The 14,090-nt window shown below is 33.7% G+C and overlaps 1 protein-coding gene across 2 annotated transcripts in view; it reads right to left on the bottom strand.

The window, feature by feature from the left end:
* Positions 1 to 14,090, bottom strand: part of LOC118202016 (membrane-associated guanylate kinase, WW and PDZ domain-containing protein 1-like) — a 186,136-nt gene that overhangs the window by 97,665 nt on the left and 74,381 nt on the right. Inside the window, exon 1 of one of the 2 annotated variants that reach the window (XM_085822671.1) lies at positions 12,375 to 12,506. The exons of the other annotated variant lie outside the window; for it this stretch is intronic. The gene's annotated coding sequence lies outside the window, so the exon portion shown is untranslated. Of the gene's footprint in view, positions 1 to 12,374; positions 12,507 to 14,090 lie in introns of those variants that run through there. 2 annotated transcript variants of the gene reach the window in all.

Genomic DNA, 14,090 nt, shown 5'->3' with positions numbered 1-14,090 from the left:
CAGGGACGCCACCTTTATGTATCTGTTATAAGTAATTGCTGTCATTAGAATGCGTAGGCATACTGAAAATTAAATAATGAATGTGTGGGTACGCCACATTTTAAATTATGAATCTAGGTAACTATTCTATTTTTTCAAGCGCTACTTCCGGATTACAGGTGACTAAAACGCAAACTAAATTACAATGATGTGCAGGGCGGGGTATTAAATCAGTATTACCAAATCATACAGTTAATATGCAAGAAAGCTCAGAAAATTTTAAAAATTTTGAGATATTATCACACATTCATGAAAATATTCTACTTTTGCTTGATTATATTATGGCTTTTGTGTATTTTTGTTTTTTGTTATTTTTTTTCAACTTAGTTAGTTAGCGCATTTATATTTAGTTAGCACATTTAATCTAACAATTTTATTTTGAATTTTTGTTTAATCAAACTCCTGTGGCCACTTACTGCGTTCTTAAAATTTTTATTTTGTGTATTATGTTGTAAATCTTTTGTCGATTAAACTCTGAATTGTAAAGATAGCTCGATTAGAACCGGAGATACGAGCTAAAAAGCTGCTAACGGTTTTGGAGGTAGTTTTTTTTAGCTAAGTTGGAGACATACGGCGATTTTCTCGAAGCTTCCAGAAGCGCTTGAGCAACCTGAGCGGTCGCGTTGATGCTGACAGTCAGTTCAAAGCTGTGCTACTCGAACGAGTGCTCCCTCGGTGATACTGTTTCAGATTTTGCTCTGAAAAAGTTGATTTCAGTAATCTGCGGTACTGAGTGTTGAAAAGCATTTGCCTTACCTCTGTTGGTACCTTCAGCTGTTTATAACTACTGTCACAGTTGTTATTTATTTCAGTAAAGTGTCCAGTTCTTCCTGTTCTTCAAACGCAATTAATACGTAGATTTCTACAAACCTATACGCGCATCTATTATTCGGTACAAAAAAACAGAGCTTGAATAATTGTAGTATAACGATACTCTCGTAGAATTCTCGAGAATATTCCAATGATATTCTCGTTGGACTTCAACAGTGTCACAAAAAAAAATACCGGTATTACATTGCAAATGGCTAACTAACCTCTGGAGAGTTTGAAAGATCAACACAGGAACTATGGATGTAAAAATTATACCACACGTTATTTACATATAATTTAAATAATATCCGAAAATTCGGTGTATAGCCGCATGATAAGGGTACATTTTAGATGCAAGCTACCCAGTGAACCCTAAAAAAATAAAAATGAAATCACGTTTTTAAAATTCAAAATATGCTCAGAAATGGATAAAGTGCCAATGAATAGCCTAACAATTTAAATGAGATGCAGGTATTTACTAATATCCCCTTTTAATAGTCACCCACTAATTGATCTTTCTCTTCATGCAATAAAAAGTAATCTACATAAATGCTGTTATTTTTAAATTGCTATTACTTCTAAGCACACCACATATGCAATATATCTATGGAACTACCAATATATATATATATATATTAAATACGTAAAACTTATTTAAATGGGCGCTCGTGGTTTTTAAATCATTGATTTTGTTAAGCAACACAGTTATAATTTGAAAAGATATATAACCTTATGGCTTGGCTGAATGACATCATTCTGAAAGCGGGCTTGCCAGGCCACGTGGAAGGTATGTTTCATGCAATGACAATATTTGCGAGATCATGTGGATACTGAAACGACTGCAGAAATTTGTTTCATGCAATGACAACATTTGCAAGTTCATACGGATGCTAAAAGGCATTGCTGTATAATGTAATGGCATCAAAATGCTCAAAAACATCTTCTGCAGATCTTAATCATTAAAAAAAAAAAAAAAAAAAGCGAAAGAGGGAAACCTGCTTGCTGGAAAGGAAGCCTTTTAAAAACGTTCGAATTTCCCTTTCTCGATCGCATTTGAAAAAATAAATAAATAAAACTCTTATTTAAAAGTCAAATTGAATACACAGTTACAACACACCAAACAAACATTGCAAAAAACATAAGAACGTTATTTGGTACGCCGCAACCTAATTCCACCCATTCAAACAAACAAACAAACAAAACAAAACAAACAAACAAAAAAAAAAAAAAAAACAAAAAAAAAACTTCTTATTTTTTTTTTTTTTTTTTTACTTTTCACTCACTTTAGAAGGATAGGCGGGAAGAGACGGCGTAGAGTCGTTTTCTTCCTCGCTTGCAGTAGTAGGTAAAAAAAAAAGTACACAGACCACCCCAAGATACAATGACGCCCCGGGCACAGACAAGACCAGCAGTCTCAAGAAGCAATGGAAAAAAAAATAAAAGAGGTCGCATCAGTCAAGAAACTTCCATGCGATGATGTAAACGTGAAAGCAAATACCTCACTAACCAAGTTTTTCATACCGTTCCAGGAAACTGCGGTTATCTTGGTTGAATATAACGATATTTACGCAAAATTACCTGAACTTTTAAGAAGGAAAGATAAAAAAAAAAATCTGACCAAAACCTCTTCTAACATTATTCGAACCCGCATTTAAATACAACAACATTACTTTTAAAAGATCAAATAAAAATATACACTCCCTCTCAACCAGAAGGACAATGAAGATATGATATAAAATCTGACACCACAGCCTCCTGATGAATGCGAAAAAAAAAGAAGCCAAGTAAATAAATTGATAAAAAAAATTAAATATTAATAGGCGATTTGCTTATAGCAAATACACCTCTGTCCTTGTTATCAGTTATGAGTCAACACTAGAACAGCTGAAGTGTGACACTGAAGGGGATTTGAATACCCAAGTATATATAGAAGGGGATGTACGAGTATAGATCAAATATTTTTTTTGGATGTGTGAAACAAAGAAAATATGAAAATTACTACCTTAAAAGGTACAGGTATAAGAGCGGGGGACATCAGAATTTAGACACAGGTTGTACAGATATAGTCCCCTGCCCCAACTTAGAGAGGGAACACCCCAGGGAGGGCATGCCCCGAGGATCTTCCAACCACTCGAGAGGACTTAATACGCAAAATACATGGCGAGACATGCATTTTGAAAGCTCCTTTCCCGCAGTGACGCAATACATTTAACAAACATCTATGTCTTCTCCGGGATTCGAACCCAACCCCATCCATACGGGACTCAGCGCCACTGTCAACGACACCTTCTGGGCGGTTAACAAGAAATCCCGACCCTCTTGAACTAAACCGTGTGAACATGATCACAGGTGACAGGTGACGGAGGACGGGGACGCCTGGTGTTTAACAGGGGTAAGCAGGCATATGTCCCACGCCTTCCACTAACCAGATGCAACAACTCCCTGGAGCCGCACAAGGCCGCACCTGGAGCTTATTGATATTCCATTCAGATTAAACATGGCCATACAAGGGCGACATTGTGCTACATTGAAATTTGATGTACATTTGTGGGTGGGGCAGCACAGAATTATGACATATTACATGAGATTACAGAAGCGGATTAGAAAGAAAATCCAGGCTTAAAATACTAGCTGAGTGAAAAAAGATCGCCCACCAGCGGCCGAGCGGTAAAGTCGCTGAACACTGGTAGTTCGGTCCGAGGTTCGAATCCCGCGAACGGGCTGGCTGCATGGGCGTTTTCGTGGTTTTCCCCATGTGTAACGTGTATACGAGCCAGTTTCCCGTAGAAAGTCCTCCACGAAGGCATCCCTCCCCTTAGGCAGATAGCCCTCGAGGCTTTGCCATAATCACACACACACACACACACACATGAGTGAAAAAAGCTACAAGACATGGGAAAGTTCATCCCAGTAGTTTACAATAAGTCATCAGAATTTTCGTCGTTTAACTTACGTGGCAACACAAATACAATTGCATAATCTAAATTCCGGCTTCTCCACGGAAGTTTTTTTTATAAAGGTTTCTTATCTTAGACTGCAGTGCTAGTCATAACTGATCAATAATTAATCATGTTTACATTACCACGCCAGCCAAACCAGGACGCAGTAATTTTAGTGCTGCAACAAAATTCTTAATCCTGTCAATAGCATTAACAAAAATTGATAAAATTTAAGGTTTTTAAATTCCGCAGAATGAATCTTGTTTATCAGGGCATGTGATTTTTTATTCTTAATTTACTGATTCAAAAATTAACCTTTCAGTCCTTCAAAGACATTTCTTTCACTTTCAGTAATGAAATTCTTGGGTTTAAATTATTTTAATTTAGTAATTTAATATAAAAATGTTGCTTTAAGTTTAATGACAGTCTGTTGGTGCAACTGCGCTGTTTCGCTTAATCACTTTAAAATCAGTCGGAGTCGCCCGATCGGTAGAGAGGTCTGTAAAGGCAAATCCAAATTGATAACCGAGATAATAGTTGAAGCCTCGAAAAGACATGAACGTCTAAGTGACTGTAATGTCTTTAAGGAGGCGAAACATTTTTGGCTCTCCATGCATTGTGGAGCCAGAAATGAATGAAGAGTACAAGACCATAGGATCCTCTCCTTGCCGAAGAGGGTTTTTGACCAAATCAAATCATGGGGTACTAGCTTGTGTTTGACGGTCAAAAACAGCTATATATCAAGACTTATCTTTTCATATATGACTGTTGATGAATTCGTGGGTTTATATTACCATGGCTGGAAGTAAACATTTAACAGCTAAAATAGCCGAATAATTCACGTATTGGCATGGTATGCGAAGCCAGGTTGTACTGTCATCTCATCATTAACATTAGCAATTAACGTATGTATATAACATGAAAGATTTTATTTTCTGATTCCATATACATGTACGTATAACCAACAATACTCTTTTATTTCGGGAAGAGCTGCGCAGGTGCAAAAGAATGTCGTATCATTTTATAGTCAAATGCTACCACCCTTTCTTTTACGCCAGTTCACGTTTCTGCTCTGAGTCATAAGCAATTATCCTCCTCAGTATTATTAAAATAATTAAAAATAAATAAAATGAAAAGATGCCCGAAATGACATGCAAGCTGCATCGTTGAAAAGACTTAAATGATATGCAAGTAGCATCACTGAACAGCTTTTGACGAAATAAATGGCAGATTAAACCACGCAGATGTACGCCTTCCGAGTCTAACCAGCTATTTAAATCAGACTTAACATAAAAAATGTTTCATATTTTATGAAGAACTAGGGTTTCCGGTCCTGTGGAGATTACCCCCTAGGAGATTTTTAACAGCTGATCTTGAAACATGTCAAGTACAAATTAAGAAGCACAACGCAACATCACTACATCAAACACGAAGGACAATATACCAAGTTATATTTATTTAGCAATAAGTAGTGTTACACGAAAAAATAAAAAGGGTTTTTAAAAAACTGTAGATGGTCATTCCAAAGAAAGTGCATTGCATATAAATTTGGCGAAACATCGTGAAAATTATCCTCACGGTTGCAGTACATGTTGGTTTTCTATGAAGGTGGTCGCCTTAGCATACATAACTAACGATGACATACAACAAGATGTTGCTTATGTTCTCAAAATTAATAAGTGTTTCTAAAGATAGGCGCCAACTTCACAGCGAGAGATTTCACCGTATTTCTTGAAGCAAATGGCATATTGTTCAACTAACTTTACTTACCTTTTTGGATTCATATGACAGGTAGCTTTTTGTTTGAATACATCACCAGAATATTAAATATTCAAAACTCATGTTTCTTTCCCCACGAAATGGACATATATTAATTTAAGGAACAGTCATTTTCATGAGAACTGTACACACACACATACATAAACAAACAATTTAGCTCCATGCTTTTGAGAAACATTTTCAATTCCACAATCGGAAAGCAATTTTAAACACATCCATTAGCTGCAAGCGTTACTGACCTTTAACTGGCCATTTGGCCACAGATGAATCGCAAATGCCTCCAGTTACGCTGTACGCTATACAGTGTGAAATGGCCACGAAAAAACTAAATGAGAATAGTAACCTGTGAATAATGAGGACACACGAACTACCTGTAGTGTTCGATTCAAAACAGGCAATAAATATCGAGGACAATAAATGACCGCGGGGCAGTTGGTCCGTAGAGCGTTTTCATCAACAAAAATAGGTGCAGTGCCTCGTAGCTATCCCTACCAGTCTGGCAGGTGTCTTCTTCACACCGCAAAAGGGAAAAAATGGTTGTAATGTCAGTATTGCAACAAACAAATGTCGCCTGGAAAAATTAATTCAGACAAGGAAAAAAAAAAAAAGGTAAGGAAAATTAATGTTTCTTTCGTTGATACAGCAAAACTTTACACTACGTAATCTACTCACCATGTCCAGTAGCAGAAATTTTAAAAAAATTTCATAGCAAATTAAATTAGAGCCTCAAAGGTTTTTTTTTTTTTTTTTTTTAAATTCAGAGAAAATTACTTTTATAATCGAAAATTCTTTTTATGAAGAATTAATTATAAGCGCGCTGAAAGATGAAAAAAAGTGCGTTACCGTGTAAATAAATCAGCAGCTATTACGGATAAGCAAAGAAATGAAGAATGTACTAACGAACGCAGGGTTTCTTAAAATGTAGGCCGCGACCCCCTTGCCAAAAATTTTAGCAGTTTTGATATTATTTTTAACTTATTATAATAATTTTACAAATATCACATAATTTCACACAATGCATCTGAAAATAGATAAAGATAAGACAATATAGACAAAGAAAAAAACGAAAACGTTTCGACGCATTCTTTTTATAATATAAACGTTCATTTTCCTAGCTTTGCACGTGATGCCGTCATTTCGTCTGTTACTTATTTAAAATTTTCACATTGTTCTGTCTTAAAAAAGGGTCGCGACTAAGAAAAGTTTAAGAAACCTTGAACTAACGCGTAATTTCTCAGAGGTAGTCGTAGGGGCAGTATGCGATCGTTCAGATGATTCTGCAGTTATAACCGGCAGCATTAAGTGCACATCAGTATAGCCACTCAGGGAGGGGTTTCAAAAACGGACCAATGAGCTTCTACTTCTCTTGTGACGCTGAATCTCTCAAATTGCGCTTACGAACACATGTTGTTGTTTATGTTTTATTTTGCATTTGTTTCGCAGTTATACGAGTATAGTGTATAAATGCTGTTATAACTTTTTTTTTTTTTTTTTTAATCATCAACTTTTCACTTTTGCGGAACTTATCGGACACTGATGTTCCGATTGATGTTCGTAGCATATTATCGCTCTTTATATCGAGCAAATGACTAAACTGCAATTAGCCTTGAATATTATGCATTTACTTAATACCTGTGGATTAAGAGAATTCCAGTGTATATATCTTTTATTGAGCCAAGAATAACTGGAATTGTTACAATGAATATACTATTTTGTTATTTCAATGCTTGCATTTTGAAAGTGTAAGATTCAAAGTATATATTGTGAATGATCCAATTATACCTATTGCTAACACTATTCGTTGTGAATACAATAAATTCATTCTGTTTGAAGAGTATTTCTTGTGCAGGAGATATTTTGTATGATAGTGCAGGCAACAGAGTGAACTGTTATTAATGTGAAATTTAATACATTAAATGTGTAGGAATGCAGTGCTTCGATTATTTTGTACTGGTAATTGCGTGGCAAACCATCTTGCTTAAATGCATGACAAAGGTCATGTGAAATGACAGAAATATTACTGGAAGCCCATTCGTCCATTCTAGAAATCACTCCCTCGGTGGCGATAGAGATGTGCACTTACGAAGTATGGTAACCGATAAAATAAGTTTCGTTGCTACGCAACAAGACTTTGCTTTGTCATAGAAACTGAGATAAAAATTTTACCTAAATGTTCTAGCTATTCTACTCCCCTGTTACACAAATCGACTGATCATAACGATACACACATGAACTAACATTCGGTCGACAATTTCGTTCAGTCTGCTGCACATTTACGCATGAGAAACTTTACCTTCCCTAACTGGCTAAGTATTAAACTCTGTTCTACGATGACTTGGACGACTAGATAGACCATCGTGAATGCAGCCTACCAGGGCATCAAAAAGCAAGTGAGCAATAAAACATGGACATTATTGTTATTTTAAAACTTTAGAAAGGAATAAGCATTTACTTGAAACAAGGACTACTGAACTGTTCCGACAGTACTTTGTTTCACGATCATACACAAAAAATAAATAAATAAATAAATAAAATACGACCAGTTTGATTTCTTCAGCGTTGAAATGCATTTAAGAAGTTAAGACGATTAATGATTTCCGAGAGAATTTTTATAAGTAATTTATTATATAAAGAACACTTTTATTGTTTGAACATTAATTGATTTTTATTCCTGTTCAAAATGAGCAATCACATTCGCTGCTAACTCTATAGCAAGTGCATTGACTCCCTTATCTTCAGCTCCTACGTACAGATTAATCCACTGGGCAATAGAGAAGTAAAGCTTACACACCTAACAAAATTACCGTTATAAATGTGGAATAGCCATTAATCGTGTTTTTTTTTTAAGAGGGCACATTTACTACGCTAAATCTCCTTGCAGACAATTATGATAAAAAAACACTTATCTCCCAATAAGTAGGTTGGCAAATGTAGTTTTTCATACATAAATACACAACACAACAGCGGGGAGAACTCGTCTACCACTTAACAATGTTCTTCAACAGGAAAGACTCAATATTAACCTTGAAGGAATAAATACCGGCAGTATGGCGACACAGTATGTCCTTTCTCTTCCTTTTTTTAAAGATCTGTCACAGAACTGATAGCTATCTGATTGTCATTTTCGGCCATTTGTCTCGTCTTGTTAAGAGGGTCAGAAAGAGACGCCAAGCAGATTTCTAGCGCGGACAAATAACGGATTTTTTGCGTATGCATTAAGGATGCTTCTTTCATAACGTCGCTTCTTCATAAGGGTGCTCGCACCCTTAAGCTCAATCATTGACTTAATAAAAAACAACTCTCAGAAAGATGCGGGCACTTTGATGTCGCGGCACCACTATGCCATATTTTCTTTTCTCTTCTAATCAGAGTAGCATTTTAAAGCTATATTTATCGGCATTGCGGTGACCCTGCCTAAAGATGTCTGTATGGCTGTAAGACTGTTTTTAGGAGTAATAAACTGATATTCACAAGAATAAGCACAACCTTTTGAGGTTTCTGGCCTTTCAAACAGCGGGTGATTGGCAAAGCCGATCCTCTAAGAAATTAGGCGCCGTTATAAAAGGTACCCTGATGAAGGTTCCGTCTTTTCGAACAAAGGCCAATTTGCCGAAAGATGTCCACACCCTGTATTGCAGCACAGTCAGGAAGAGGTGCCATACATTTATTGCTCGAAGATTTCCGGAAGACATCTGTACTGATTCTAAAACACAAGACCATATCACGTTGGAAATTTTTCTGCTTTACTTAAAGGACCATCTGCCAAGAAATTATCTTGAACTTGTATTAAAAACAGCTCATTTTTGTTATAAATGATCTCATTTATCATTTTATAAAGGCTTCCTTATTAATGTTTCACAAAGAACAAATGACAATCGCAATTTTACAAGGAGATATTTTTAGACTTGCTTTTTATCAATTACGTGATATTTTTTACGAGTGAAATTATTTCACAACACAGTGAAATGAACAAAACTTCTGCAAATGAACTAATTTTCGTTGAGCCATTACTTTTAATACGCTGACCGAGTTTAATAAGGTGGTATCAGTACACAGAACATTAGTATTTTGTCCGAGGTCCGATTTTTGGCGACGCACATTCGTTGCACGACATCTCTCCCCTCCCTCAAATAAATAGAAAGCGGTCCATTAACGGATCGCTCCTAAGGAACTTACCTTTTAGTGTTAATTAACCTACTTAATCCTGTTCATCCAATAAAAAGATTACCTCATGAAGGTACAGCAGTAAGAAAAACTTTTAAAATGAAAAACCATGAACAATAAAAATATAAAAATTTTAACCCTCTGAAAATATTTTTAAATTACACACACAGAAAAAAAAAAAAAAAAAAAGTCACAATTATTTTAAGTAACAACGCATGCGCACAGAGTAGAATTTCACCAATCTTAAGAATTCGATGTACATGAATTATTTCGCCTTATAAGTCCACCTTAACACATCTATATATCTGGGAGGGAAATGAAAATTGTAATTAAATATACATTAAAAAAATCTGATTCTGCATTCTCTAATAGGAAATTAAATTTAGAAAATTATTCAGCTGTATTAATACTTTTTTAAAATCTTATTTATTTATATTTACAATCCGAACTTATTTTACTAGAAAAAAATTCTTAATAATGCAGACGACAAACATTTTATTGCTAGTAATAAGCGTCATAAAAGACGATTTTTTTAATGCGCTTTAGATAATTTTAAAAAACTACTGTTGCCACTGTAATTAAAAAAAGTTCAAATTTTGAAACGCGGAAATAAAAAAACTGGAAGATGGGATTATTCTTATCTTATTAACTTATACCATACCACCGAGCTACACCAATTTGTGATTCTGAAATGTTTACTCAAGGTGGCAGAAGGTTCACAGGAGTGTTTCAAACAAATTTCCAGCTTAAAAAAAAAAAATTCTGGTAACTTATTTCTTCCGTTCCGACATACGTTTCATTTATTTATTTTAGGGGTTAAGTTAAAAATAATTGCATTTAAATAATCTTTATTTATCCTCATTTAAAAACTGAGAGAATACTATTCGTGCTACTTTGGTCACCATTAATACAGAGCTGTCACGGAATTAGTTAAACAATATTCGAAAAACAAATAGAGGTTTAACTCGCAATTCCTGTCAAAGCTGTAAGCCGGAAAAACATGAAACAATGAAGCAACTGGTATAAATTTGTCGGCGGGGTTTGGGGAAGGGTCTAAAATTTTAAATCAACATTTTACAGCAATGTATATTACTACTTTTGAAGATTTTCAGCCAAAAAACAGTAATCGTTTTCACATTATATACCATACATAACTATATACAGATGTGTACGTAGAAGAGCGTAGGGCAAAACCTCACATAACAGACGAATGAAATGTTATACAGTAAATGATGATTTAAAAAAAAAAAAAAAAAAAGTGTTAAGCATGTCAATAAATCACTGAACATTTCTAAAAAAAGGAAATTTTAAATTCAAATATATTTTTGAAAAATAAAATTAAACTTCTGAAAATTATACTATTGCAACTTTTAGCAACAAAAATACTAATGAATAAAAGAAAATGTTATTGTTCAAATTAATGTTTATTTTATCACTTTAATGTCTTGTTTAACTACATTTATTACACTTTATTTATTTATTTATTTTCGATATACGATTATTTCATATTTTAAAAACGCTAAATAATTAATAGCACTCAATGTATTTTACGTAAGCGCCTAATTAATTATTCTTATTAATAACAAAAAATAATTATTTTATTGCATGAAAAAATAATATTAAATAAATAATTTTTATTCGTTATTATTATACAAGAATTTAATTCAATTTAAAAGTGAATATCATCCTTTAAAACATAAAATGGAATGCTTCTTAATAATTTAAAACTATTCGTATAACAGAAAAATTCCAGTACCTCAGTAATTAAAAAAAATTACTTGTAAGTTACTCCCCCCCCCCCCGCTTTTGGTACCTGCAGGTATTACTTTGCTATGAAGAGCTACAATAGAATAATCTGCGGATATATGAAAATCGCATTCAATTTCTTCCACAAAAAACGTGGCCGAACTACACAAATAACTATTATTTCCTGTTTTTGCGAATGAATCACATATGACGATCGTGTATACAAAATAAGGCATGATTTCATCAAGTTATCATATCACGACTGGTCTTGTATTATCAAATAAAATACCGGTATTTGATACATGATAACAACAATAAAATAATAAAAAAAATCGACACCATTATTCAAATGAATAACAATTTTTATTGTATTACTAAACAATAATAATTATGCAATAATTAAATCCCCATTATTCAGATGAATAACAATTTTTATTTTATTACTAAACAATGATAATTATGCAACAATTAAACTTCAATGTTAAGAATTATTTCACTCTAAACACTTAATATACTACAGTGAAATAATTTTTAATGCCAATACAGCAGTGACCTTTTAAATGGGAGGGGCAGATCCTAACCTTGACCCTTTAATAAGCAAGAATGCAAAATTCCTTAAAAAAAAAAAAAAAAAAACTGAAATTACGATTTAATATAAAACAACCCACTAATAAACATGACGTTCCACGTTAATCACTTATAAAACAAAAACTAATCAAAACAACACAACAACCTACGAAAACCTTTTAAAATTCACTGACTGCACAAAGATTTTATTTCATTTTTCGCGTACGACTTTCAACTATACATCGAACAATGACTTTCCTTGCTTCAAAAATAGCGCATATTTAACAAAATAAAACATTACATTAGTGTAAAAGGCATTAGAGAACTTACGTGGCTGTCAAAGGTGTAAAAATTGTTTGATCAAGGATTTCCAAAGTTCGGGTCCAAACTTACGATAAACTTTCTTGAGTTAGTAACCACATGACCAAGAAACTAAACAACACAGATGCGTATTGATACCAGGGTTGCCATTTTTACAACGAGAGTGACAGACAGCTTCAGTTCGCCAACCATGACCCTGTCTCAAAAATGTCGCCAAATGAACGCACTAAAATAGCAGCGTACGAAATTATTGAAAATTTTTGGAATATCAGAAAAAAACTAATTTTCGAATTTCTACATTTTCAAAATTAAAATTTCAAAACTATACTGAAATTGATCTCCAAACTGGAGATGGAATATGCAACACACCATTAACCATAATGTAAATATGTGGTGATTGATTCCCTCCCCCTTTCCCTCCGAGAGAAAAGAATGACGTTTAAAAAAATTCTATGTATAAAACTTTTATTATTTTCATTATTCTTCCTTCAAAACTCTCGAGATTTATTTGGCAGATTATGGAGAGTAAAATTTTAGAATATAAATAAATAAACAAGTTTGAAAATCAATGTAAATAGGCAACAAATTTGAAGCCTTCCACTTTAGAAAAGAGAGAAATATTATATATATTCCTTTTCATAAGAAAGTTTTAAAATTTGCTCAAGAATAAATACAATTTGAAGAGTTTTTAATGCGTGGAACGTCACTCTGAAATTTAAAACTGTGCAAAATTCAAACTTCACATCGATAACTATTTTATAGAAAACTGTGCATTTTGACATAGTCTAACATTAGTCTCTCTCCAACAAAAAGCATTCTGAGTTTAAGAGTAAAATTTGCCTAGCTTTAAATTATATACTATATAAAGATAGAGAGACAGAAAGGGGGGAAAAAGGGAAAAAGAAAATCTGAAATGTTTTCAGATTTTAAATTACGTCCAAAGGGGCATTTTTTTTACATTTTTTGTGTTACATTTTTTTTATTAAATATCACGTTCTTCGCACTTAAACCATAAAATTCAGTTCAACAGCAATATCACAAAATATATTTATAGTTTTAAATAACACTATCGCAATAGTTTTAAAATGAGCTATCCTTTAGAACTTTCGATACAGAGACTCAGGCGAAAATAAAAATGCTTTTTCTGTACAACGTTGCCATTGCTCGCTTTGAAATCCTTGAGTTTGTTAATCAAAAATTCGTTAAAGTTTTACAAAATAGGAAATCGATAATAAAACAAATTCCAAATTTCAAATTTGGTCTTCCACACATCCATATTCGTAGGAGGATTACGTCATTCAAAGTGCGATGGCTCTATGTTCCGTTGTTTTATCACAATGCGAGAAATTCACATACATTTACGCAGATTTTTCATAATTTAATTTCTTTAAATATAACACAGGACAATAATACTTTGTGGCAACAGTTTGAAAAGTGATTCGCCGTTTGTAGTGAATAGGCGCAAAATCGCAAAAACGAAAAAAATGGTCCTTCAGGGACAAAGCCCCTTTGGACTAAAAATTAATACACATTTTGGTGTATAGTTTTCAATTGCTGTTCAAATTATGCTTTCTCCAATGGAAATGAAGGTAAAACTACTGAATATTGATAATTCTTCCTAATTTTGGCTTCCACAAAGGGCTAATTGCATGAAGCTTTTCCCATTTTATGTTACTATGAGATAGATCTCCTTAGAAAGCACTCCATGGAAACATCCATTCATGA

This window comes from Stegodyphus dumicola, chromosome 8 (assembly GCF_044657685.1).
Source record: "Stegodyphus dumicola isolate Sdum_Otavi_A_Nest chromosome 8, ASM4465768v1".
Classification (NCBI taxonomy): Eukaryota; Metazoa; Arthropoda; class Arachnida; order Araneae; family Eresidae; genus Stegodyphus; species Stegodyphus dumicola.
Note: the sequence above shows the minus strand (reverse complement) of the source record. Positions and strands in the feature narration are given on the sequence as shown.